The 25,171-nt window shown below is 45.3% G+C and overlaps 1 pseudogene; it reads right to left on the bottom strand.

Moving 5' to 3' along the window:
• Positions 1-19,990: 19,990 nt before the first annotated feature.
• On the bottom strand, positions 19,991-20,854 carry LOC101018596 (annotated as a pseudogene).
• Positions 20,855-25,171: the final 4,317 nt, after the last annotated feature.

Below are 25,171 nucleotides of genomic sequence, written 5' to 3' on the forward strand. Positions count from 1 at the left end.
CTCTTAAAGAGGTGGCTGGAGCTGAAGGCATAGCCAAGGTTAATGCTCCTTTTTCTTTAGCTGACCTCTCCCAAATCAGTTAGTGTTTAGATTATTTTTCATCAAATATGAAAACCCAGCCCAGTTCATGGCTTGTTTGGCAGCAACCCTGAGACGCTTTAAGCCCCAGACCCTGAAAGGCCAAAAGGCTGTCTTATTCTCAATATGGGTTTTATTACCCAACCTGCTCCCGATATTAGAAAAAGCTCCAAAAATTAGATTCCAACCCTCAAACTCCACAACAGGACTTAATTAACCTCGCCTTCAAGGTGTACAATAATAGAGTCGAGGCAGCCAAGTAGCAACGTATTTCTGAGTTGCAGTTCCTTGCCTCCACTGTGAGAGAAACCCCTGTCATGTCTCCAGCACACGAGAACTTCCAAACGCCTGAACCACAGCGGCCAGGCATTCCTCCAGGACCACCTCCCCCAGGATCTTGCTTCAAGTGCTGGGATTCTGGCCACTGGGCCAAGGAATGCTCGCAGCCCAGGATTCCTCCTAAGCTGTGCCCCATCTATGCGGGACCCCACTGGAAATCGGACTGTCTAACTCACCTGGCACCCAGAGCCCCTGGAACTCTGGCCCAAGGCTCTCTGACTGACTCTTTCCCAGATCTCTGTTTAGCGGCTGAAGACTGATGCTGCCTGATCACCTCGAAAGTCCTCTAGACCATCACGGACGCCGAGCTTCGGGTAACTCTCACAGTGGAGGGTAAGTCCATCCCCTTCTTAATCAATATGGAGGCTACTCACTCCAGATTACCTTATTTTCAAGGACCTGTTTCCTTTGCCTCCATAACTGTTGTGGGTATTGATGGCCAGGCTTCTAGATCTCTTAAAACTCCCCAATTCTGGTGCCGACTTAGACAAAATTATTTTATGCACTCCTTTTTAGTTATCCCTACCTGCCCAACTCCCTTACTAGGTCAAAGCATTTTAACTAAATTATCTGCCTCCCTGACTTTTCCTAGGCTACAGCCATACCTCATTGCCACTGTTTTCCCCAGTTCAAAGTTTCCTTCACATCCTTCCCTTGTATCTCCCCACCTTAATCCACAAGTATAGGACACCTCTACTCCCTCCTTGGTGACTGATCATGCACCCCTTATCATCCCATTAAGACCTAATTATCCTTACCCTGCTCAATGCCAATATCCCATCCCACAGCACGCTTTAGAAAGGTTAAAGCCTGTTATCACCCACCTGTTAAAACGTGGCCTCTTAAAGCCTATACATTTTCCTTACAATTCCCCCATTTTACCTGTCCAAAAACCGGACAAGTCTTACAAGTTAGTTCAGGATCTGCACCTTATCAATCAAATTATTTTACTTATCCACCCCATGGTGCCAAACCCATATACTCTCCTATCCTCAGTACCTCCCTCCACAACCCCTCCACAACCCATTATTCTGTTTTGGATCTCAAACATTCTTTCTTTACTATTCCTTCGCACCCTTCATCCAAGCTTCTCTTCCCTTTCACTTAGACTGACGCTGACACCCATCAGTCTCAGCAATTTACCCAGACTGTACTGCCGCAAGGCTTAACAGACAGCCCCTATTACTTCAGTCAAGACCTTTCTTATAATTTACTTTCTTTCCATCCATCTGCTTCTCACCTTATTACATATTTTGACGACCTTCTACGTTATAGCCCCTCCTACAAATCTTCCCAACAGGACACCCTCCTGCTCCTCCAACATCTATTCTCAAAAGAATATCTTGTATCCCCCTCCAAACCTCAAATTGCTTCTTCATCCATTACCTACCTTGGCATAATTCTTCGTGAAAACGCGTGTGCTCTCCCTGCCGATTGTGTCCAACTGATCTCTCAAACCCCAACCCCTTCTACAAAACAACAACTCCTTTCCTTCCTGGGCATGGTTGAACACTTTTGCCTTTGGATACCTGGTTTTGCCATCCTAACAAAACCATTATGTAAACTCACAAAAGGAAACCTAGCTGACCCCATAGATCCTAAATCCTTTCCCCACTCCTCTTTCCATTCCTTGAAGACAGCTTTAGAGACTGCCCCCCACCCTAGCTCTCCCTGACTCATCCCAACCTTTTTTTTTCATTACACACAGCCAGAGTGCAGGGTTGTGCAGTCAGAATTCTTATGCAAGGACCAGGACCATGCCCTGTAGACTTTTCGTCCAAACAACTTGACCTTACTCTTTTAGCCTAGCCCTCACGTCTCCATGTGGCAGCTGCTGCCGCCCTCATACTTTTAGAGACCCTCAAAATCACAAACTATGCTCAACTCACTCTCTACAGTTCTCGTAACTTCCAAAATCTATTTTCTCCCTCACACCTGACGCATATACTTTCTGCTCCCCGGCTCCTTCAGCTGTACTCACTCTTTGTTGAGTCTCTCACAATTACCATTGTTCCTGGCCCAGATTTCAATCCAGCCTCCAGCATTATTTCGGATACCACACCTGACCCCCATGACTGTATCTCTCTGATCCACCTGACAATCACTCCATTTCCCCATATTTCCTTCTTTCCTGTTCCTCACCCTGATCATACTTGGTTTATTGATGACAGCTCCACCAGGTCTAATCACCACTCACCAGCAAAGGCAGGCTATGCTATAGTATCTTCCACATCTATCATTGAGGCTACTGCTCTGCCCCCTCCACTACTTCTCAGCAAGCCAAACTCATTGCCTTAACTCAGGCCCCAACTCTTGCAAAGGAATTATGCATCAATATTTATACTGACTCTAAATATGCCTTCCATATCCTGCACCACCATGCTGTTATATGGGCTGAAAGAGGTTTCCTCACTACACAAGGGTCCTCCATCATTAATTCCTCTTTAATAAAAACTCTTCTCAAGGCCACTTTACTTCCAAAGGAAGCTGGAGTCATTCACTGCAAGGGCCATCAAAATGCATCAGATCTCATCATTCAGGGCAATGCTTATGCTGATAAGGTAGCTAAAAAAGCAGCTAGCTTCCAAGTTCTATTCCTCACAGCAGTTTTTCTCCTTCTCATCTGGTTACTCCCACCTACTCCCCCACTGAAACTTCCAGCTATGAATCTCTTCCCACACAAGGCAAATAGTTCTTGGACCAAGGAAAATATCTCCTTCCATCTCACAGGCCCATTCTATTCCGTCGTCATTTCATAACCTCTTCTATGTAGGTTACAAGCCGCTAGCCCATCTTTTAGAACCTCTCATTTCCTTTCCATTGTGGAAATCTATTCTCAAGGAAATCACTTCTCAGTGTTCCATCTGCTATTCTACTACTCCTCAGGGATTGTTCAGGCTCCCTCCCTTCCCTACACATCAAGCTCAGGGATTTGCCCCCACCCAGGACTGGCAAATTGACTTTACTCACATGGCCCGAGTCAGGAAACTAAAATACCTCTTTTTCTGGGTAGACACTTGCACTGGATGGGTCTGAAAAGGCCCACAGTGGTCATTTCTTCCCTTCTGTAAGACATAATTGTTGGGAGCAGGCCCCCCAAAATCTGGCCATAAACTGGCCCCAAAATTGGCCATAAATAAAATCTCTGCAGCACTATGACATGTCCATAATGCCCCTAATGCCCAAGCTGGAAGGTTGTGGGTTTATGGCAATGAGGGCAAGGAACACCTGGCCCGCCCAGGGTGGAAAACCGCTTAAAGGCATTCTTAAGTCGCAAACAAAAGCATGAGCGATCTGTGTCTTAAGGGCATGTTCGTGCTGTAATTAATTTGGCCCACCCCTTCGTTTCCCATAAGGGATACTTTTAGTTAATTTAATAACTATAGAAAATGCTAATGACTGGTTTGCTGTTAATCAATATGTGGGTAAATCTCTGTTCAGGGCTCTCAGCTCTGAAGGCTGTGAGACCCCTGATTCCCCACTTCACACCTCTGTATTTCTGTGTGCATCTTTTTTTTTTTTTTGAGACGGAGTCTCGCTCTGTTGCCCAGACTGGAGTGCGGTGGTGTGATCTCGGCTCACTGCAAGCTCCGCCTCCCGGGTTCTCGCCATTCTCCTGCCTCAGCCTCCTGACTAGCTGGGACTACAGGCACCCACCACCACATCCAGCTAATTTTTTGTATTTTTAGTAGAGACGGGGTTTCACCGTGTTAGCCAGGATGGTCTCGATCTCCTAACCTCGTAATCCGCCCGTCTCGGCCTCCCAAAGTGCTGGGATTATAGGTGTGAGCCACCACGCCTGGCCGTGTGTGTGTCTTTAATTCCTCTAGTGCCACTGGCTTAGGGTCTCCCCGACCAAGCTGGTGTCGACAAGTGGCGTCCATTTGTGGGGGCTCGAATCCATGTCGAAGGGTCGCCGGAGCGACGGTTGGAATGGAAAACTAGCTGGAGGACACCCAAGTACTCTTAAAGCAATCCCCACGGTGAGTAAGAAGGGGAGTTTGGAAGTGTTAGGGTAACAATGGGGCAAGTTTGGGGTCTGGTTCGTTCCACCTTGGAACTTTTTCACACTGATGACAAGGAGGAACAAGAGTATAGCGAAGTAACGGAAGAGGTTACAAAGCATGTTTATGTGCCAGCTGAAGCTAAAATGGCAAAGGAAGGAGAGGTTCATCCCTACCGTTCTGCACCCCCTCATTATTGTTTTGAAGAAAATGACCCCCCCGATCTTTCCTTTCCAGAGGACACTGGGCGAAAAGTAGTTGCCCCCGTGACTGAGCAGCACCTTGAGTGATGGCTCTTAGTTCTATTCAGGCAGGAATTCAGCAAGCTAGATGAGAGGGTGATTTAGAGGCTTGGCAGTTCCCTGTTAGGATACACCCCCCAGATGAACAGGGAAATATTACAGCTACATTTGAGTCTTTTCCTTGTAAATTACTCAAAGAATTAAAACAAGCAATAAGTCAGTATGGACCAGGTTCTCTCCCTTGCTTTTGTAATGGGACTGTTAAAAAGAATATTGCACTGTTGGTGGCTCAAGCCCTGCAATCCCAGCACTTTGGGAGGCCGAGACAGGGAACACGAGGTCAGGAGGTCGGGGGTGCATCAGCTAACACGGTGAAACCCGTCTCTATAAAAATACAAAAAACTAGCGAGGCCGAGGTGGCAGGCGCCGTAGTCCCACCTACTCAGGAGGCTGAGGGGCAGAGGAGATAAAGTAAACCCGGGGCCGAGGCTACAGTGGTGAGATCCGGCCGCCACACTCCAGCCTGGGCGACAGTGAGACTCTGTCTCAAAAAAAAAAAAAAAAAAGAATGTTACTGTTTCCAGTCAGATATGCCACCTACTGACTGGGCGGCTCTCTTCGCCCAACTTGTCTAACTCCTGCTCAGTTCTTACAATTTAAAACTTTGTGGGCAGATGAAGCTTTCCATTCCAGGCTGCTTACGTACTGAGCCCAACCTCAAATTAATGTAACCGCAGACTGACTTTTGGGGGTTGGCGGCTGGGCTGGTTTGATACAACTGTGGTCCTTTGGTGATGCCATAGAACAGCTTAAAAGGAGTGTGCATTAGAGCTTGGGAAAAAATCACTTCAGGTGGGGAACAATACCCTTCCTTTAGTGCTATAAAACAGGACCCCAGAGAACCATATGTTGATTTTATAGGCCAGTTACAGGAGTCTCTTAAAAAGATGATTACGGATTCTGCTGCTCAGGACACAGTGTTGCAGTTATTAGCTTTCGACAATGCTAATCCCAATTGCCAGGCTGCTCTGTGACCTATCAGAGGGAAAGCACATTTAGTTGATTATATCAAGGTCTGTGATTTCATCGGAAGTATTCTGCATAAAGCTACCTCGTTGGCACAGGCAATGGCAGGACTGAGAGTGGATAAAGGAAATACTCCATTTCCTGGAGCTTGTTTTAACTGTGGGAAGCATGGTCATACTAAAAAAGAATGTAGAAAAAAATCAGCGAGTCAGGCCACCAGATAGGGGAAAAAAGAAAACTGTTGAGCCTGAAATATGTCCAAAATGTAAAAAAGGATAATACTGGGCTAGTCAGTGTCACTCTAAGTTTGATAAAGAAGGGAACCCGATTTTGGGAAACGCCATGAGGGACCTGTACCAGGCCCCATTCTAAACTGGGGCATTTCCAGCTCAGGTCATTCCCTCACCCCTGTACAATGTCTGTCCCCTGCCATAGTCGGTAGTGCTGCAGTAGATTTATGCTGCACAAAAGCTGTGAGCCTTCTGCCGGGGAACCCCCTCAAAACGTCCCAGCAGGAGTCTGTGAACCCTTGCCAGCAGGGACAATAGGATTACTTTTAGGAAGGTCTAGTTTAAGTTTAAAAGGCATACAAATACATACAGGAGTCACTGATTCAGATTATAATGGGGCAACTCAAATTGTTATGTCCACTTCTGTTCCCTGGAAAGCAGAGCCAGGAGAGCGCATAGCACAGCTCCTGATTGTGCCGTGTGTGGGAATGGGAAAAAGTGAAATTAAATGAACAGGAGGATTTGGAAGCACAAATAAATAAGGCAAAGCAGCTTATTGGGTAAATCAAATTACTGATAAACGTCCTACCTGTGAAATAACTATTCAAGGAAAGAAATTTAAAGGTTTAGTAGATACAGGAGCAGACATTTCAATCATTTCTCTACAGCACTGGCCATCCACGTGGCCAATTCAACCTGCTCAATTTAACATAGTTGGAGTTGGTAAAGCCGCTGAAGTATATCAAAGTGGTTATATTTTGCATTGTGAGGGGCCCAATGGACAACCTGTGACTAGTCAACCAATTATAACTTCTGTACCTATAAATTTATGGGGAAGAGATTTATTACAACAATGGGGAGCACAAGTTCTAATTCCAGAACCATTATATAGACTATGTGGATGATAAACTTTGTGCTCCCCCTACTCGAGAAATATTACTCCAATGTCATGATCACTTGCAAAATTCAATTTTTCACACTGGTTTAATTATAGCTGCTGACAAAATTCAGACTACTCCTCCTTACTCCTACTTGGGGACCTTAGTAAATGACACTACCATTGTGCCACAGAAAGTAACCATATGTAGGGATAAATTAAAAGCATTAAACAATTTTCAAAACTTACTAGGGGATGTTAATTGGATATGACCTGCTCTAGGCATTCCTACCTATGCCATGAGTAATCTGTTTTCTATCCTTAGAGGAAATCCTAGTCTCACTAGCCCTCGGCAATTAACAGAGGCGGAGGCAGAGTTATAACTGATGGAGAAGCAAGTCCATAAAGCTCACATAAATAGAATAGATCCAGAGAAGACTCTTGATTTGCTAATCTTTTCAACTCAGCATTCACCTACTGGTGTTATTGTCCAAGAACAGGACTTAGTAGAGTGGCTTTTTCTTCCACATACTAATTCATGGACTTTAACTCCTTATTTAGATCAAATCGCTACTATGAGAGGGATTCGGAGAACTCAGACTGTTAAATTACATGGATATGATCCTGGAAAAATTATTGTCCCTCTCATGAAGGCACAAATACAGCAAGCTTTTATAAATAGTCTTACTTAGCAAACCCATTTAGCTGACTTTGTGGGTATTCTCGATAATCACTTTCCTAAAACGAAGCTGTTTCCGTTTTTGAAATTAGCTAATTGGATTCTCCCTAAAATAACTAAATTTAAACCAATTGAAGGTGCTGAGAATGTTTTTACAGATGGTCTAGTAATGGTAAAGCTTCTTATTTTGGCTCAAAAAGTAAAGTTTTTCAGACGCCCTATACTTCAGCTCAAAAAGCAGAGCTTGTAGCTGTAATTGAGGTATTGACTACTTTTGAGATGCCTATTAATGTGATTTCTGATTCTTCACACATGGTTCACTCCACACAGTTAATTGAAAATTCTCAGTTACGATTTCATACAGATGAACAACTGATGAGTTTATCTACCCAACTGCAAACAGCAGTTAGGAGTAGAATGCACCCTTTTTACATCACTCACATTAGGGCTCATACACCTCTTCCAGGACCTTTGATTGAAGGGAATCAAATGGCTGATTGCCTAGATGCTACTGCAATATCTAATGCTAGACACTTTCACAATTTAACCCATGTTAATGCTTCTGGTCTCAAACGCAGATACAGCAATACCTGGAAAGAAGCTAAAGCTATTATCCAGTGATGCCCAACTTGCCAAATGGTACATTCCTCATCTTCTACAGGAGGAGTTAATCCTCGAGGACTGGAACCGAACTCTATTTGGCAAATGGATGTCACACATCTTCCCTCGTTTGGGAGACTAGCTTATGTACATGTATGTGTGGACACCTTTTCTCACTTTGTCTGGGCTACATGCCTAACAGGAGAATCTTCTGCGTGTATTAAACATCATCTTTTGCAGTGTTTTGTGGTGATGGGCATTCCAGCTTCTATTAAAACAGATAATGCCCCAGGCTATACTAGCCAAGCTCTGGCTACATTTTTCTCTATGTGGAATATTAAACACATTACCGGTATCCCATATGATTCTCAGGGACAAGCCATAGTGGAAAGAATGAATCTCTCCCTAAAACAGCAGTTGCAAAAGCAGAAAGGGGGAGATAAACTATATGGAACCCCATAAATGCAGTTGAACCTAGCATTATTAACTTTAAATTTTTTGAGCCTGCCCAAAGGCCAGATGTTATCAGCAGCTGAACAGCATCTACAGAAACCAGCTGCAAAGACAGAAACAAAACATATGATTTGGTGGAGAGATCCAGTAACAAAAAGTTGGGAAATAGGTAAAATACTAACTTGGGGTAGAGGTTATGCTTGTATTTCTCCAGGCCAAAATCAACAGCCAATTTGGATACCATTAAGACACCTGAAACCTTATAATGAGCCAGATGCCGAGGAGGAGATTCCGGGAGGATCCCGAGGACCCCGTGGTTGCAACCATGTCAAGGCTGACACTGAGGAGGACCACAACTGTCACAAGCAACACCTGTCAAACACAGCCACCCACCTGGGGACAAATCAAGAAGCTGCCACAGATGGTGGAAGAAAACCTGAGGAAAGTGGGACAACCAGTCACAATGAATAATTTGATGGTAGCTATGATAGCGGTTATCACCACTGCTGTGAGTATTCCTTCAATAAGGGCTGACACAGAGAACAATCATACTTATTGGGCATATTTATCAATCTTGTCTGGCAATAATGCCTGGATGCAATCACTATGACACAGTTACACATGCTTTCTGATCTCAGTACTTACAATAATAAATCTGCTCCTATAATTGAGGCATACCACCCTCAAAAACCTATTTGTAAACAGGATTGGATCCAGTTAGAAAAATGAACATACTTGTTTAGGAAGATTGCTTTGCAGAACAGGCAGAGGTGCTGCACAATGAGTCCTATGGAATCATTATTAATTGGTCCCCTAAGGGGATGTTTAGCTTGAATTGCACCTCTCAGTCTGCATGCTATGGCAACACTATGTTCAGATGATATGAACAAAATTGTCGGATGGTAAAAATGATAAGAAGTATGGCAAAAGTTCCTATTATCCGGAACCATGGTGATATAGTGGCACCTCAACCTCAAATGATATGGCCTGCTCTAGGAGCTAAACATAAGGATTTGTGCTATTAAATGCTCTTAATAAGATCAAAATTTGAGAAAGAATAAAAAAGCATTAGAAGGACACTCTGATCCCAGCACTTTGGGAGGCCGAGACGGGTGGATAACGAGGTCAGGAGATCGAGACCATCCTGGCTAACACGGTGAAACCCTGCCTCTACTAAAAAGCCCCAAAAACTAGCGAGTAGAGGTGGTAGAGCCTGGATTCCAGCTACTAGGGAGGCTGGGAGCAGGAAGAATAAAACTAAACCCGGGAGGTGGAGCTTGCAGTGAGCTGAGATCACAGCCAGTGCACTCCAGCGGGGAGTGACAGAGCAGACTCCGTCTCAAAAAAAAAAAAAGAAAAAAGAAGGACATTCTGAAAACTTGTCTTTGGATATAGCAAAATTAAAAGAACATTTAAAGCATCCCAGGCACACCTGACCTTAATGCCAGGAACTGGAGTGCTTGAAGGAGCTGCAGACAAATTAGCAGCTAGTAACCCATTTAAATGGATAAAAACACTTGGAAGCTCTGTGATTTCAGTAACAATTGTGCTTTTAATCTGTGTTGTTTGTCTTCGTACAGTCTGCAGATGTGGATCCCGACTCCTGCGAGAAGTAGCTCACCGTGACAAAGCTGCCCTTACATTTATCTCTTTGCAAATCAAAGAAGGGAGACATGACGGGAGCGAGCCCCCCAAAATCTGGCCATAAACTGGCCCCAAAACTGGTCATAAATAAAATCTCTGCAGTGCTATGACACATCCATAATGGCCCTAACGCCCAAGCTGGAAGGTTGTGGGTTTATGGCAATGAGGGCAAGGAACACCTGGCCCACCCAGGGCAGAAAACCGCTTAAAGGCATTCTTAAGCCACAAACAAAAGCATGAGCAACCTGTGTCTTAAGGGCATGTTCCTGCTGCAATTAATTCAGCCCATCCCTTTGTTTCCCATAAGGGATACTTTTAGTTAATTTAGTATCTATGGAAACAATGCTAATGACTGGTTTGCTGTTAATAAATATGTGGGTAAATCTCTGTTCAGGGCTCTCAGCTCTGAAGGCTGTGAGACCCCTGATTCCCCACTTCACACCTCTGTATTTCTGTGTGTGTCTTTAATTCCTCTAGCGCCGCTGGGTTAGGGTCTCCCCCACTGAGCTGGTCTCGGCACATAATTCCTCAGTTTGACCTTCCCACCTCTATACAGTCCAATAACAGACCGACCTTTATTAGTCAAATCTCCCAAGCAGTTTCTCAGGCTCTTGGTATTCAGTGGAATCTTCATACCCCTTACCGTCCTCAATCTTCAGCAAAGGTAGAACAGAGTAATGGTCTTTTAAAAACACACCTCAACAAGCTCAACCTCCAACTTACAAAGGAGGACTCTGTCAAGGACAGAGCCCAAAAACCCACCAACCAAGCACATAATTATGCTGAACCCCCTTGGGCACTCTTTAATTACATGTCCTGGGTCCTCCCAATTCTTATTCCTTTAATACCTGTTTTTCTCCTTCTCTTATTTGGACTTTGTGTCTTCCATTTAGTTCTCAATTCATACAAAACAGTATCCAGGCCATCACCAATCTTTCTATATGACAAATGCTCCTTTCAACAACCCCACAATATTGCCCCTTACCACAAAATCTTCCTTCAGCTTAATGTCTCCCACTCTACGTTCCCACGCCACCCCTAATCCCACTCAAAGCAGCCCTGAGAAACATCACCCATTATTTCTCCATACCACCACCCAAAATTTTTGCCATCCCAACGCTTCAACACTATTTTGTTTTATTTTTCTTATTAATATAAGAAGACAGGAATGTCAGGCCTCTGAGCCCAAGCTACGCCATCATATTCCCTGTGACCTGCTGTATACATCCAGATGGCCTGAAGCAACTGAAGAATCACAAAAGAAGTGGAAATGGCCTGTTCCTACCTTAACTGATGGCATTACATTGTGAAATTCCTTCTCCTGACTCAGAAGCTCCCCCACTGAGATCCTTGTGACCCCTGCCCCTGCCTGCCAGAGAATAACCCCCTTTGACTGTAGTTTTCTATTACCTACCCAAATCCTATAAAACAGCCCCATCCTTATCTCCCTTCACTGACTCTCTTTTCGGACTCAGCCCACCTGCCCCCAGGTGAAATAAACAGTCTTGTTGCTCACACAAAGCCTGTTTGGAGGTCTCTTCATGCAGATGCACGTGACAGCAAGGTGGTGGGCACCTGTAATCCCAGTTACTCGGGAGGCTGAGGCAGTAGAATCGCTTGAACCCAGGAGATGGAGGTTGCAGTGAGCTGAGATTGTGCCACTGCACTCCAGCCCAGGCAATAGAGCGAGACTCTGTCTCAAAAAAATAAAAGAAGAAAGAAAATTTTTTGAATTCAGAACCAATGGATGATGTGAGCAACTTATGGCAAACCCTGCCTGATCATTTATGGTCACAAGCACCCAGGTATATTGGGAGAAAAATTTCAGCCACTCATCATTTGTGTTTCTTTTCACATGCATCTGTGTGAAGAGACCACCAAACAGGCTTTGTGTGAGCAAGAAAGCTTTTTAATCACCCGGGTGCAGGCAGGCTGAGTCCGAAAAGAGAGTCAGCGTTGGGAGATGGGGTGGGGCTGTTTTATAGGATTTGGGTAGGTAGTGGAAAATTACAGTCAAAGGGGGTTGATCTCTGGTGGGCAGGGAGGGGATCACAAGGTGCTCAGTGGGGGAGCTTCTGAGCCAGGAGAAGGAATTTCACAAGGTAATGTCATCAGTTAAGGCAGGGACCGGCCATTTTCACTTCTTTTGTGATTCTTCAGTTGCTTCAGGCCATCTGGATATATACGTGCAGGCTTGGGCTCAGAGGCCTGACATTTCTCATGCTGTGGATAGGCTCTTCAACTCATCATTCGCAGTGTAGCAGAACAAGCTGAGACAAAACCTCTCCGACACCGAGTTGTCGAAGGAAGGGCTTTATTCAGCTGGGAGCATCGGCAAGCGACTGACTTAAAATCCGAGCACCCCGAGTGCACAATTTCTGTCCCTTTTAAGGGCTCACAACACTAAAGATTTCACATGAAAGCGTCATGATTGATATGAGCAAGCAGAGGTATGTGACAGGGGCTGCATGCACCAGTGGTCAGAGTGAAACAGAACAGGGCAGGGAGTTTCACAATGTTCTATACAATGTCTGGAATCTATGAATAACATCAGTTTCTAAGTTATAAGTTGATTTTTGACTACTGGATTTAAGCCAGGCAGGCCCAGGCCTGGTTTTAGGCGTGGTGCCAGGCTGCCTGTCTTTGGTTTTACTTCCTTGTTTTTTCTTAAAACAGGTACTGAGTATAAAACAATATAAAACAATATGAGAGGGTCTCTCTCTTTCCTCAGCAGCATCACTCTGGCCACAGGCTTGCTTCATGTGGAGTTCTTCCCTTGCCTTCCCCTCACTTTACTCTCCCATTGTAGGGATCTTAGCCCTGCTACTGTGCTACCATTGCCTTCTGATGGGCTGCTCCCTGACTGTATTGCCCTGACCCAGCAAATTCTCACTCCTAGGCAGAACTCACAGGAGACACTACAGAGGATGCTGATGTAATTTGGTTTACTGATGGCTCCTAATTAAATGGCAATGTTGGAAGACACTGCAAGGTGATGCAGTCTCTCTGTGACTGAAGTCATAAAAGATTCTCCCAGAGGCAAAGTTGTTCCAGCAAGCAAAACTGATTGCATTAGCCAGAGCCTGTCGATGAGTAGAAAGCACGGTTGCTGACATTTACACAGAGAGCAGATGTGCACTTACAGCAGCACGTGATTCGGGGATGCTCCAGAAATAACGTAGCTTCCTGACTTCTTCCAGACAATCCCTTAAAAATGGCCAACAGGCCTTTGATCTCTTGGAAGTCATTCAAAAACTGAAATCACTGGCCCTTATCAAAATTCCTAGACATTGAAAGCTAGACACTTTTGATGGTAAGAGCAACTGCTTCACAGAGGCTGTGGCCAAAAATGTTGCCTGAGTGTCTTTCCTTACCCAAAACCTATACATCTTGAGCTATCCCTGCAAGCACACGCCAAAATTAAAATCATGTGGAAGGAGGCCAAGCACAGTGGCTCACGCCTGTAATTCCAGCACTTTGGGAGGCCAAGGTGGGTGGATCACTTGAGGCCAGGAATTCAAGACCAGCCTGGTCAACATGATGAAACTCTGTCTCTACTGAAAATATAAAAATTATCCAGGTGTGGTGGCGCATGCCTGTAGTCCCAGCTACTCGGGAGGTTGAGGCAGGAGAATTACTTGAAACCAGGAGGCGGAGGTTGCAGTGAGCTGAGATCATGCCACTGCACTCCAGCCTGGAAGACAGAGTGAGACTCCATCTCAAAAACAAAACAAAACAAAAAAACCTTGCTGAAGGAAGCACAGAGAAAGGCCCTGAAAAAGAGTTAAAGCTTTGGAAAAGTAAGCGGGGAATGTCATTTCCTTTCCTGAAACAGGTTTATAGTACAGTTCAGTGATAGACCAATTCTTCTCTCGTGACTTCAGTTACCCTTTTTACAATATGTTAATGAATTAACTCACTGGAGTCAGATAAAATGATTTCATGGAAAAACAATTTCATGGAAAAATAATATTACTGGAAACCATCACCCATGATGCCTCAAAAGGTGTACTCTCGGCTGGGCTCAGTGGCTCATGCCTGCAATCTGAGCACTTTGGGAGGCCGAGGTGGATCACTTGAAGTCAGGAGTTCGAGACCATATTGACCAACATGGTGAAACTCCATCTCTACTAAAAAATTACAAAATTAGCCAGGCATGGTGGCAGGTGCCTGTAATCCCAGCTACTTGGGAAGCTAAGGCAGGAGAATAGCTTGGACCCAGGAGGAAAGAGGTTGCAGTGAGCCAAGATTGCGCCATTGCATGCCAGCCTGGGTGACAGAGCAAAACTCTGTCTCAAAACAAAACAAGACTTGTTGCCTGGGCAACAAGAGCAAAACGCCGTTTCAAAAAAAAAAAGTATACTCCCCCCATACTGTTTGTGCCAATACAATTCTGAAAAGCACTCCATGTTCCTCAAGGGCTTTTCCCTGAGACATTTCCCATCAGGACCTTTTGAGATACTGGCATCTGGATTTTGTCCAACTGCCTTTATCTCAAGGATACAAATACATCCTGGTCATGACTTCCATGTTTTCTCATTGGGTTGAAGCATTGCCATGCCCTAGAGCCACGGCCTGAGCAGTAGGTAAATTTTTGCTAGAGAAGATTATTCCTTCTTGGGGAGTCCTCCAAGTTTCACAGCAACCGAGGAACTCATTTCGCCTATCAGACAATTCTGTCTATTCGTAACATACTGCGATTTTTCACCACTGTATTGTGCATGCCACCCTCAGTCTCTGGCCTGGAGGAACACACAGATCGTGTTAACTGTGGAGGGCGTCCAGGTCCTCGGTGTCTTGAACAAAGAAGTGGACAAAACGCACAAACAAAGCAAGGAAAGAATGAAGGAATTTGTCTTGTTTTTCTTGGGACAGAGTCTTGCTCTGTTGCCCAGGCTGGGGTGCAGTGGCATAATCTCAGCTCACTGCAATCTCTGCCTCCCAGGTTCAAGTGATTCTCCTGCCTCAGCCGCCCAAGTAGCTGGGATTACAGGCACCCGCCACCACGCCCAGCTAATTTTTGTGCTTTTTGTAGAGATGGGGTTTCACCGTGTTGACCAGGCTGGTCTCGAACTCCTGACCTCAGGTGATCCACCTGCCTCACCTCCCAAAGTGTTGGGATTACAGGCGTGAGCCACTGTGCCCAGCCCAATGAAGGGTTTAATTGAAAATGAAAGGACACTCCACAGTGTGGGAGCAGGCCTGAGCATAGGGGCTCAAAGGCCTTGTTACAAAGTTTTTGTGAGTTTAAATACCCTCTACTTGGGGTGCACCCTGTGTAAATGAAGAGGATGACGTAAAGTGATGTCCTATGGAGAGGATATTTCCTGTTGTAACTGAAGTGTGAATTGGCCTTATGTTCCCTGCCTCCAGACCTTATTTTCCTGCCTCAATGGGAAGATACAAGAACAACTGGCAAAGTTTACAGAAACTTTGAACCTTGTCTTGCCTAAGGCTTTTCCACTGGTATTGCTTAAATCACCTTCTATCAGTTTGGAAAACCTCAGCTTTCTCCCTTTGAAATAACTGCAGGAAGCCCCATGTGCCTGGATGGAGCCCAGTGAACCAGCTCATCCTAAAGGTGACATTCTTCATAATTGCAAGGCCTTATACAAGCTTCTCACTAAAAACTCTAAATTAAGGATTCTGTGAAGAGTCAACACCCAGGAGATGAAGACATCAGAGGTCATGGCCTGCAACTAGGAGGTTTTGATTCTTGGAAAAGACATCAAATCAAGGACTCTATCAAATAAGGTACTCGCTCCAGCTCCCTGGAAGGGCCCATGTCGGGGATTGTTTACCAATCCCTTGTGCAGCTAAACTCAAACGCACTGACTCATGCATTCGCATTTCTCATTTTAAAAAGGCAGTCTTTGCAGCCATAAAAAAGAACGAGGTCACGTCCTTTGCAGGGACATGGATGAACCTGGAAGCCATCGTTCTCAGCAAACTGACACAGGAACAGAAAACCAAACACTGCATGTTCTCACACAAAAGTGCGAGCTGAATAGTAAGAACACAGGACATAGGGAGGGGAAAAACACACACTGGGGCCCTGTCAGGGGGTGGAGGGCAAGGGGAGGGAGAGCACTAGGACAAATACCTAATGCATGTGGGGCTTAAGACCTAGATGACGGGTTGATGGGTGCAGCAAACCATCATGGCACACGTATGCCTATGTGACAAACCTGCACATTCTGCACATGTACCCCAGAACTTAATGTAAAATTTAAAAAAATAAAATAAATAAAAAGGCAGTCCTGCATGCATGGGTACCTTGCACCTGGAGAACCCCAGCTGAAGCTGATCTGTAGCCAGTTACCTTATTCTTCAGACCAGGACGAGAAATGGGAAATTGATTAGAAATCACTCAAAAAGCTAAACGGGCTGAGTGTGGTGGCTCACACCTGTAATCCCAGCACTTTGTAGAGCCAAGGTGGGTGGATCACTTGAGGTAAGGTGTTCGAGACCAGCCTGGCCAACGTTGCGAAACACCTTCTCTGCTAAAAATACAAAAAAAAAAAAAAAAAAAAAAAAAAAAGCCAGGTATGGTGGTACAGATCTGCAATCCCAGCAACTCAGGAGGCTAAGGCAGGAGTATCGCTGGAACCCAGGAGGCAGAGGTTGCAGTGAGCTGAGATCACACCAATGCACTCCAGCCTGAGCAACACAGTGATGCTCTGTCTCAAAAAAAAAAAAAAAAAAAAAGCAAGATGTTAGAAAAACAGACCCCTCACGTGATTTATATGATTGATTACCTTTAGGAATAGGAATGCTTTCCAGATTGGGATTTTATTTGCATCATATTTCTTATTCTTCACTTGATTATGCCTTGTGTTTCTAGATGTTTAAAGCCAAGAACAAAAACCAAAATCGTGATAGCTAGAACACTTAGGAATGATCTGCCACACCACGGCTTCTCTCCAAGCAGGTGGCCTGGGATCCTGTTTCTCTGTCCCATTGTGCTGCCAATATCTTCTGCCTGGAGACCTCACTGAGTTTAGGAGCCAGAGCACCTCTCCTCCTGCTCCCCACTCCCCATGTGAGAATGAGCCTTCCCAGTGATGCTGGGCAAATTTACACTTAAAATGTTGATCAGCTAGGTGCAGTGGCTCACGCCTATAATCCCAGCACGTTGGGAGGCCAAGGAGGGGGGATCACTTGAGGCCAGGAGTTAGTTCAAGGCCAGCCTAGGCAACATGTCAAAACCCTGTCTCTACTAAAAATAAAAAAATTAGCCAGGCGTGGTGGCACATGCCTGTAGTCCTAGCTACTCGGGAGGCTGAGACATTAGAATTGCTTGCACCCTGGAAACAGAGGTGGAAGTGAGCAAAGATCACGCCACTGCATTCAAGCCTGGGCAACAGAGTGAGACCCTGTCTCAATAAATAAATAAATAAATAAATAAATAAATAAAATGTTAGATACAGTTAGGTTCCCTCTTCAAACAGCTTATCCAGTTTCCTCATTCTCTATCCTATAATTCCAAATATCTCCTTGCCTTTGCTGCACCCCAACTTGTCTGAACATGCCTAGGCATGCCTGAACTTGCTACAACCCCAGTCCACATTTCCTTCCTTATTAGGGAATAGGTTACCTTCCTAGTTCCTCCGTAAATGACCCCCCTTCTCTCCCTTCTCACCTCCCTTTCGTGCCTACTTTATCTAAAAAAGTTTAAATGTTTAGCCAGTCGGGGCTAGTTTGGTCCCGGGGGACCTGTGCTGTCCAATCCTAGCCAACAGGGGAAAGGCACAGAAGCAGAAGCTGCGTCAGAGGTAATAAACACTCCTGCTTTCCTTTGTTCTGTGTGCTCTTGCCATTGCTCCGTATGTGAGATGCACCTTTCTGCAGAAGTACATTTGCCTTGCTGAGAGATCCTTTGTCTCAGTGCTGGTTCTTTGCAGCACTGAGCATTCATTTCCAAAAAACTAAAATAAATAAAATAAAATATTGATCATCAATACTTTCAGAGAGCAAGATCTTGATCCAAAAGAGGAAATAAGAAAGAAAAGTGGCTCAGAGCAGCCTGAGGAATGTGAGATCTGCAAATTTATCAGGCCCAGAGAGAGATGATCCCAGCAGCCATGCCTAGGGTTCACTGTTCAAAGGTTTTTTCTTTCCTTCCCTGTAGTTTCCAGACTAGCCGACTGTCTAGACTTCCTAAAAGTTGCCACAAGTTGTACAATGTGATCCTTATCCATGTCAATGAAAAGAGTCAAGTTCTGTGAAATATTTTAAGGCGTTTATTCTAAGCCAAATATGAGTGACCATGGCCCATGACACAGCCCTCAGGAGGTCCTGAGAACATGTGCGCAAGGTGGTTGGGGTACATACAGCTTGGTTTTATATATTTTTAGGGAGACATTAGACATCAATCAAATATATTTAAGAGGGCCGGGCACGGTGGCTCACGCCTGTAATCCCAGCACTTTGGGAGGCCGAGGCAGGTGGATCACGAGGTCAGGAGTTCAAGATCAGCCTGACCAACATAGTGAAACCCCATCTCTACTAAAAATAAAAAAAATCAGCTAGGCATGGTGGCGGGCACCTGTAAGCTCAGCTACTCAGGAGTCTGAGGCAGGAGAATCACTTGAACCCGGGAGGTGAAGGTTGCAGTGAGCCGAGATCGCACCACTGCACTCCAATCTGGGTGACAGTGCGAGACCCCAACTCAAAAAAACAAAACAAAACAAAACAAAAATATATATGAAATATATGGGTTTGGAGATTCCCTCTCTCAGCTTTGGAGCCCCCTACCTCTGTTTCTGTACAGGGGAGCTTCTTTCTTCTCCCATCCTTCTTACCCCTTCTTGCCTATTAAAGTCTCCACTCCTTAAAACAAAACAAAACAAACAAACAAAAAGGAAATACAAGGATTTGATTCAGAAAGGTGGGACAACTCAAAGCGGGAGCTCCCGGGCTGTAAGTAAGTTTAAACATTTTCTGGTTTACAATTGGTTGAGTTTATCTGAAGACCTTGGGTTAACGGAAAGGAAATGTTCAGGTTAAGCTGAAGGATTATGGAGACCAAGTTTTATTGTGCAGAGAAAGCTCTTTCAGATAGCAGACTTCAGAGAGAGCAGGTTGTAAAATGTTTCTTATCAGACCTAAAAGTGTACCTGGCTCTAGCTGATTATCTCCTGGATCTGAAAAGAAAGGAAGAACAACAAAGGGGAAAGGAGAGTCCTATAGAATCTGGATTTTTCCCACAAGAGACTTTGCAGGGCAATATCAAGGTATGGCAAGGAAATGTATTTTGGGGTAAAACGTTTTGATTTTTTTCCTTGTTATGCCAGAGTCAGGTTGGAAAGTAAGGCACTACATACAGGGTTAAATAAAACCCATCTGATGAGAATTTATGGTTTGTAGGGCATGACTCCCCAGATCCCTTAGACAGGAATTTGGGCAAGATAAAAAATCGGAGCTTAGCCCTTGCCCATTATCTTTATATTTCTGAAATGTGTGATACAAACAACAAGGTTCAGCCAATCAATAACTGATGCAATTTTTTTGTAAATTATTTTATTTCTCCCTTGATGATTTAGAGGGACTATCTTCAAACCAGTACAAATATTTCATATGTAATACCTGGCCATTTTCTAACCAATTGAGTAATTTGTTGCACAATAAGCTACCTCACGTCTTTCAGCAAGAAATATGTTAAATTCGAAAGGTAAAGACATTACATGATGAATTAGAACACAACTAAAATTTGCTTTAAATAGTTCTTTGGGGGAGGGGACACCACACTTCTCAATGAAGAGAAACGTTTTTATAGTCCAGAGGTTTTTTTTTTTTTTAAAAAAAAAAAACACCTATTATGCCATGAATTCATAGGGAAGAGGTTCCAGCAGCTCAGGCTCCTTCCCGCTGGTTCTCACACAGTGTGCTTCTCCGGGTGGAGCAGGCTGAAGCTTCAGTTGAACCCAGGTACTTTTCTCTGTGGCTTCTTTCCTTTTCTGATCATTTTCCTCATGCGTTTCAGGAAGCTGTCTCGGCTCTTAGAGTGCTTCATCTGCTCAATACACACATTAGTTCCCTTGGCAGGAGTCTTGCCCTTAACTTGTTTGTCTACAGCAATGCCAGCAGCATGCTGGGGAACACTGTGGACTCTTCCAGCTTTGCCATGGTGACACTTGTGGGGCTTCCTTTTTGAACAGTTCCCATTCCCTTGATGTCTACAGTGTCACCTTTCTTATAGATTCGTGTATACCTGGCCAGAGGAACAATTCCATGTTTTCTAAAAGGCCTGAAGAACATGTATCGGGTGCCTCTCCTCTTTCCCTTTGCGTTCGTCATTTTGGTGAATTACTGGAAGATGGCGGCTCCGGCCGAAAGGCACTGATGCTATTTCAAAGAACCAATGTACGTTCCTGGTAAACGACCAAACAGCTCCTTCAACTTTCCTTTAAAAATCTATTTGTGTCTGCTGCTTGTTGGAGCTCATCGTCAGGGTAACTTGAGTCTATGTCTCCTGGGCTTCAGTCCTCCAACGTGGCCCAAATAAACTCTCTATTTATGTTAATTTTGCCTCAGTTTCTTCCTTTATGTTGACACAATAAAGTTCAAGAACGGGTAAAACTGATTCACGGAGTTAGAAGAAGCGAAACACAGCCGTCACCTTAGTGGGGGAGGTTGGGAAGGGGTGGGAAGTGGCCTCACGGTGTTGATTCCCTGGGTGGGCTTGCTTTGTAAAAATGTTTCCAGCTGTAGCTTGATGATTTGTATACATTTCTGCAGGCATGTTGTGCTTTGATTTAATACTCTTAACATCTTTAGGCAATGGCTCTGCTGAGACTTTGCCCTTGGATGCTGTGAGGGGCCCGGGGCTCAGGCCACCCCATCTGGCTCAAGACCCTGATTTCCTGCAGCACAGATGAGAGCAAGTGAGAATCTGACAGCAAGAATTGCTAAGTGCCTGGGGCTGACGGCAGGGAAATCCACAGCAGAGACTGCCTACCCCTGGGGCTTCTCCTCTTCTTAAGCACCACTGCCCCCCCCCCCCCCCCTCCCCCGCTCCATCCCCCATCAGCCCTGCCTTCCTCCTGGGGAATGGCGGGGAAGCTCTACCCATGCCAGTGGTCTCTGCCCTGATCCCTGATCGAAATGACTGACAGCAAGCGCTCCTTCAGGCCCGCCCTCCCCGGAGTTCTCATTTAGCAAATGGCTTTCTAAGGAGAGCACAGTACTTTGTCCCTATGTGTGGACTGACAATGAATAAAAGCAGCAGAAATCCATGGTGGACTTTATCTCAGAGAATGGAGGACAAAGATCAACAACAGCTCCTGTAGGATTCGGGACACTGGTCACCCATGTAGGCACGGAAAGGGGAAAATAGAATCCACTTTTCTGGGGCCAACCTGACAATTTGTGTGCAAAGCACAGGAATTCCACACAAGGAATTTGGCCTAATAAAAGTAATTAGGGCTCGCCTGCTGCCTCAGTCTGTAATTCCAGCACTTTGGGAGGCTGATGCAGTAGGACTGCTTGAGCCTAGAAGTTGAAGACCAGCCTGGGTACCATAGCAAGACCCTATCTCTACCAAAACAAATAAATAAGTACAAAAATTAGCTGGATGTGGTAGTGTGCACCTGTCAAAAAAAAAAAAAAAGTAATTAGTAACAGGAAAGCTCTAAACTTAGGAGAAAAAACAAAACAATATTTTTAAACTGCTAAGAAGACCAAAAAGTATTTCAAAACCATGAGGTAAAATGACTTCAATGGCATATGAAAATCAAACTATCAGCCAGGCACAGTGGCTCATGCCTATAATCCCAGCACTTTGGGAGGCTGAGGCTAGGGGATTGCTTGACCCCAGGAGGTTGAGACCAGCCTGGGCAACATAGTTAAACCCCATCTCTACAAAACTAAAAACCTCAGCCAGGTGTGGTGGTGCAGACCTGTAGTCCCAGGTACTTGGGAGGCTAAAATAGGAGGATCCCTTGAGCCCAGAGGTTCAAGGCAGAAGTGAACCATGACTGCACCACTGTACTCCAGCCTGGGTGACAGAGAGACCCTGTCTCAAAAAACAAAAACAAAAATCAACAATTGTAGTGAAATAATTTAAAAAATAACATTGTAGAGCAAATGCTTCTCAGACCTCGTGGTGAATCAAATCATCCATGAGCTAATATAATCTACAGCCTGGATCTGTGTTTTCCCAGGCACCCCAAGCAATTCTCATGCCCCCACACTTGAGACCACTCCCAAAGCTGGAGGAAGATTTCCGGGGAAAATACTATCTGTAGCCACGAGAAAAGTCATGTCAGTGACAGCTATCACTTGGACTCTCCTCTGAAGGCCACCTACCCTTCCCCTGGGAGCGGGGTAGGGGGGCCTGCAGGTTCTCCCACCACTCACCTTGCACTCGCTTCCTCCACCTTTCCATGGAAAGGCCCACCCAGCTCATCCCAAAGGCCCAGGGCCCCATGGTGAAAAACCCCAAGGGGGACAAACAAAAGACCTTTACAATCTGGTTTAGAAGAGAAAAGCTTCCCTTAAGCAAGTGATCTGGTTAGGCTTTGTGTCTGCCCCCACCCAAATCTCATCTTGAATTGTAATTCCCATAATCCCCATGTGTCAAGGGAGAGATCAGGTGGAGGTCCTTGAATCATGCGGGTGGTTTTCCCCACGCTGTTCTCGTGATAGTGAGTTCTCACGAGATCTGATGGTTTGTTTTATAAGGGGCTCTTCCCCCTTTGCTCAGCACATCTCCCTGCTGCCTTGGGGAGGAGGTGCCTTGCTTTCCCTTCGCCTTCTGCCATGATTGTAAGTTTCCTGAGACCTCCCCAGCCATGTTGAACTGTGAGTCAATTAAACCTCTTTCCATTATAAATTACCCAGTCTCAGGCAGTTCTTTATAGCAATATGAAAATGGACTAATACAGCAATTCACCACAAATTCAAGGCAGGTGTCAGTCTTTTTCTCTCCTGTACATAGTTCATTTGAGAATAAACTTAGTTTTAGAAACTGGATACTTTGGCCCTCGTTGAGGATATAGACATATATATACACACATATGTGCACTTACACATCTATGGTGTAAAGTGGCAGCCATGACAGTCGCTTCACCTGACTTGTCTAGAAATGCCCAGCTCCTGAGGCAGTGACCCTAGAGGGACAGAGAGGGTGTCTGGGAGAAATGTGGAAGGGTCAGCTGCATCCAGTGAACTTCGCGAGGCACCGCAGCCGCCTTTTCCAGGTCGAATCTTCGAAGTGCAACTCAAGCAAGATGGATCTAATGGGGAACTTGCGGGGAGTCTCCGGGGCTGATGCTGGAGTCATGTCCACAGGAAAGGCCACGAAGAAGGGAAATTCAGGAGTAGTTGCTGCCCCGAGAAGATAGACTGAAGACCCATGTCAGTTCCTGTTCCTTCTGACCTTGGGTACTAGGGTATTCTACAAAAGTTAGTTTTGTTTTGTTTTTGGGATGGGGCTTCAATCCGTCACCTAGACTAAAGTTCAGTGAGAGGATCATAGCTCACTGCAGCCTTGAACTGCTGGGTTCAGGTGATCCTCCTGCCTCAGCCTCCCAAGAAACTGAGATTACATGTGCCATCACACCCTGTCAGTTTTTGTTTATTTTTGTTCAACGCCTTTAATGTAATCAGCCTGGTAATTTTTAAAAACATATTTTTTTTTTTTTTTTTGCAGAGAGAGGGTCTTGCTGCATTGCTCAGGCTGGTCTCCAACTCCTGGGTTCAAGTCATCCTCCTGCCTGGGCCTCCCAAAGTGCTGGGATTCCACACGTAAGCCACTGTGCTGAGCCCAAGCCAGTATTTTTATTTAGTAACTCATTGTTTTTAAATAATATTTATGTTATATCCTTTATCTGCTAATCTTTACAGCCTGAAAATGAGGCTGAACTGGCTGGCGCTCTGCCTCAAGGGAAGGCAGACCTCTCCAGGGCAGCTGGCTTCCGTTACTGTGTGGCCCTGTAAGCATCTTTCAGCCTGGGCCACTTAATGTTGAGTTCTTAGCTTGTTGGTTCCAGGGCCTCAAAAAAATGATGTTCAGTTTAAACCCAAACACGCAGGAGGATGGAGCACCTGTCACAAATCTTAAGGGAGACACTTTTATTGTCTTAATGAGAGCCCTGGATAGGAAAATGTCTTTCTCACCTCTGCTTGCTGATGGCTGGAAAATGAATTCACCTTTTCACTGAGTATATATATGGCCCTTCTAGGATGCACACCTGTGTGGAAGTCCCAGTCTCCTTTACAGCCGAAGCTCAGGGCTCCTGAGATGAGGAATTCCTCTGGGGCAGCAGCTGCATCAGTGTCAGTGGACACTCACATTCCCAGCAGCTTTGCTGTTTGCAAGATTTCCTTTTTTTCCACAGTTGCATCTATCCAAGAATGGATTTTGTCATATTTAATTCAGAATGTCCAGCCTCAAAAGATTTTTCAAGTTATCTGATCTACTTTATTGTCGGGAAGGAAATAACCGCTCGTCTTGCGGTGGTTCCGTCCCGTTTGTCTACACTGTCGTGCTATTTGTCTACATTGTTTTGTCCACACTGTTGTGTCCGTTGGCAGAAAGCCCTCGGTGTGGTTGTGGCATTTCCAGTGTTCCCAGAGCAGGCCTTGGTCTGGTCCTCCCAGAGGTCTCTGCAGTCGCTCCCCGCTGATGCCGGTGGCAGCTGCTTATTTCGCAGAAATGCCATTCCCTCTCTGTGCCCGGAGGCACTGAGATCCCAGTTCCTCTCAACTAGGAAGAGACCTGAAGGGCAGAGAGATTCTCTCCAGCCTAGGGCCAAAGGCTCAGAGAGGAGTCCAAGGCTTCCTGGCCCAACTAGGCCTGTGGAGTAAGATGAGACCAGGAGATAGGACAGGGAGCTCCTGGGATATGAGGGGCACTTGCCGCCTGCAGGAAGCTCACGTTCTGACCTGCAGTTCCCTGCAATGAACTTCAAGAGGGAACTCCCACCCGGGCTGCCTAACTCTGGGCAGTGAGACCAAATCTGCGATGTAGGGATGAGAAGATCCATAACTTTTGG

The sequence above is a fragment of the Papio anubis genome, chromosome 7, assembly GCF_008728515.1.
Source record: "Papio anubis isolate 15944 chromosome 7, Panubis1.0, whole genome shotgun sequence".
NCBI lineage: Eukaryota > Metazoa > Chordata > Mammalia > Primates > Cercopithecidae > Papio > Papio anubis.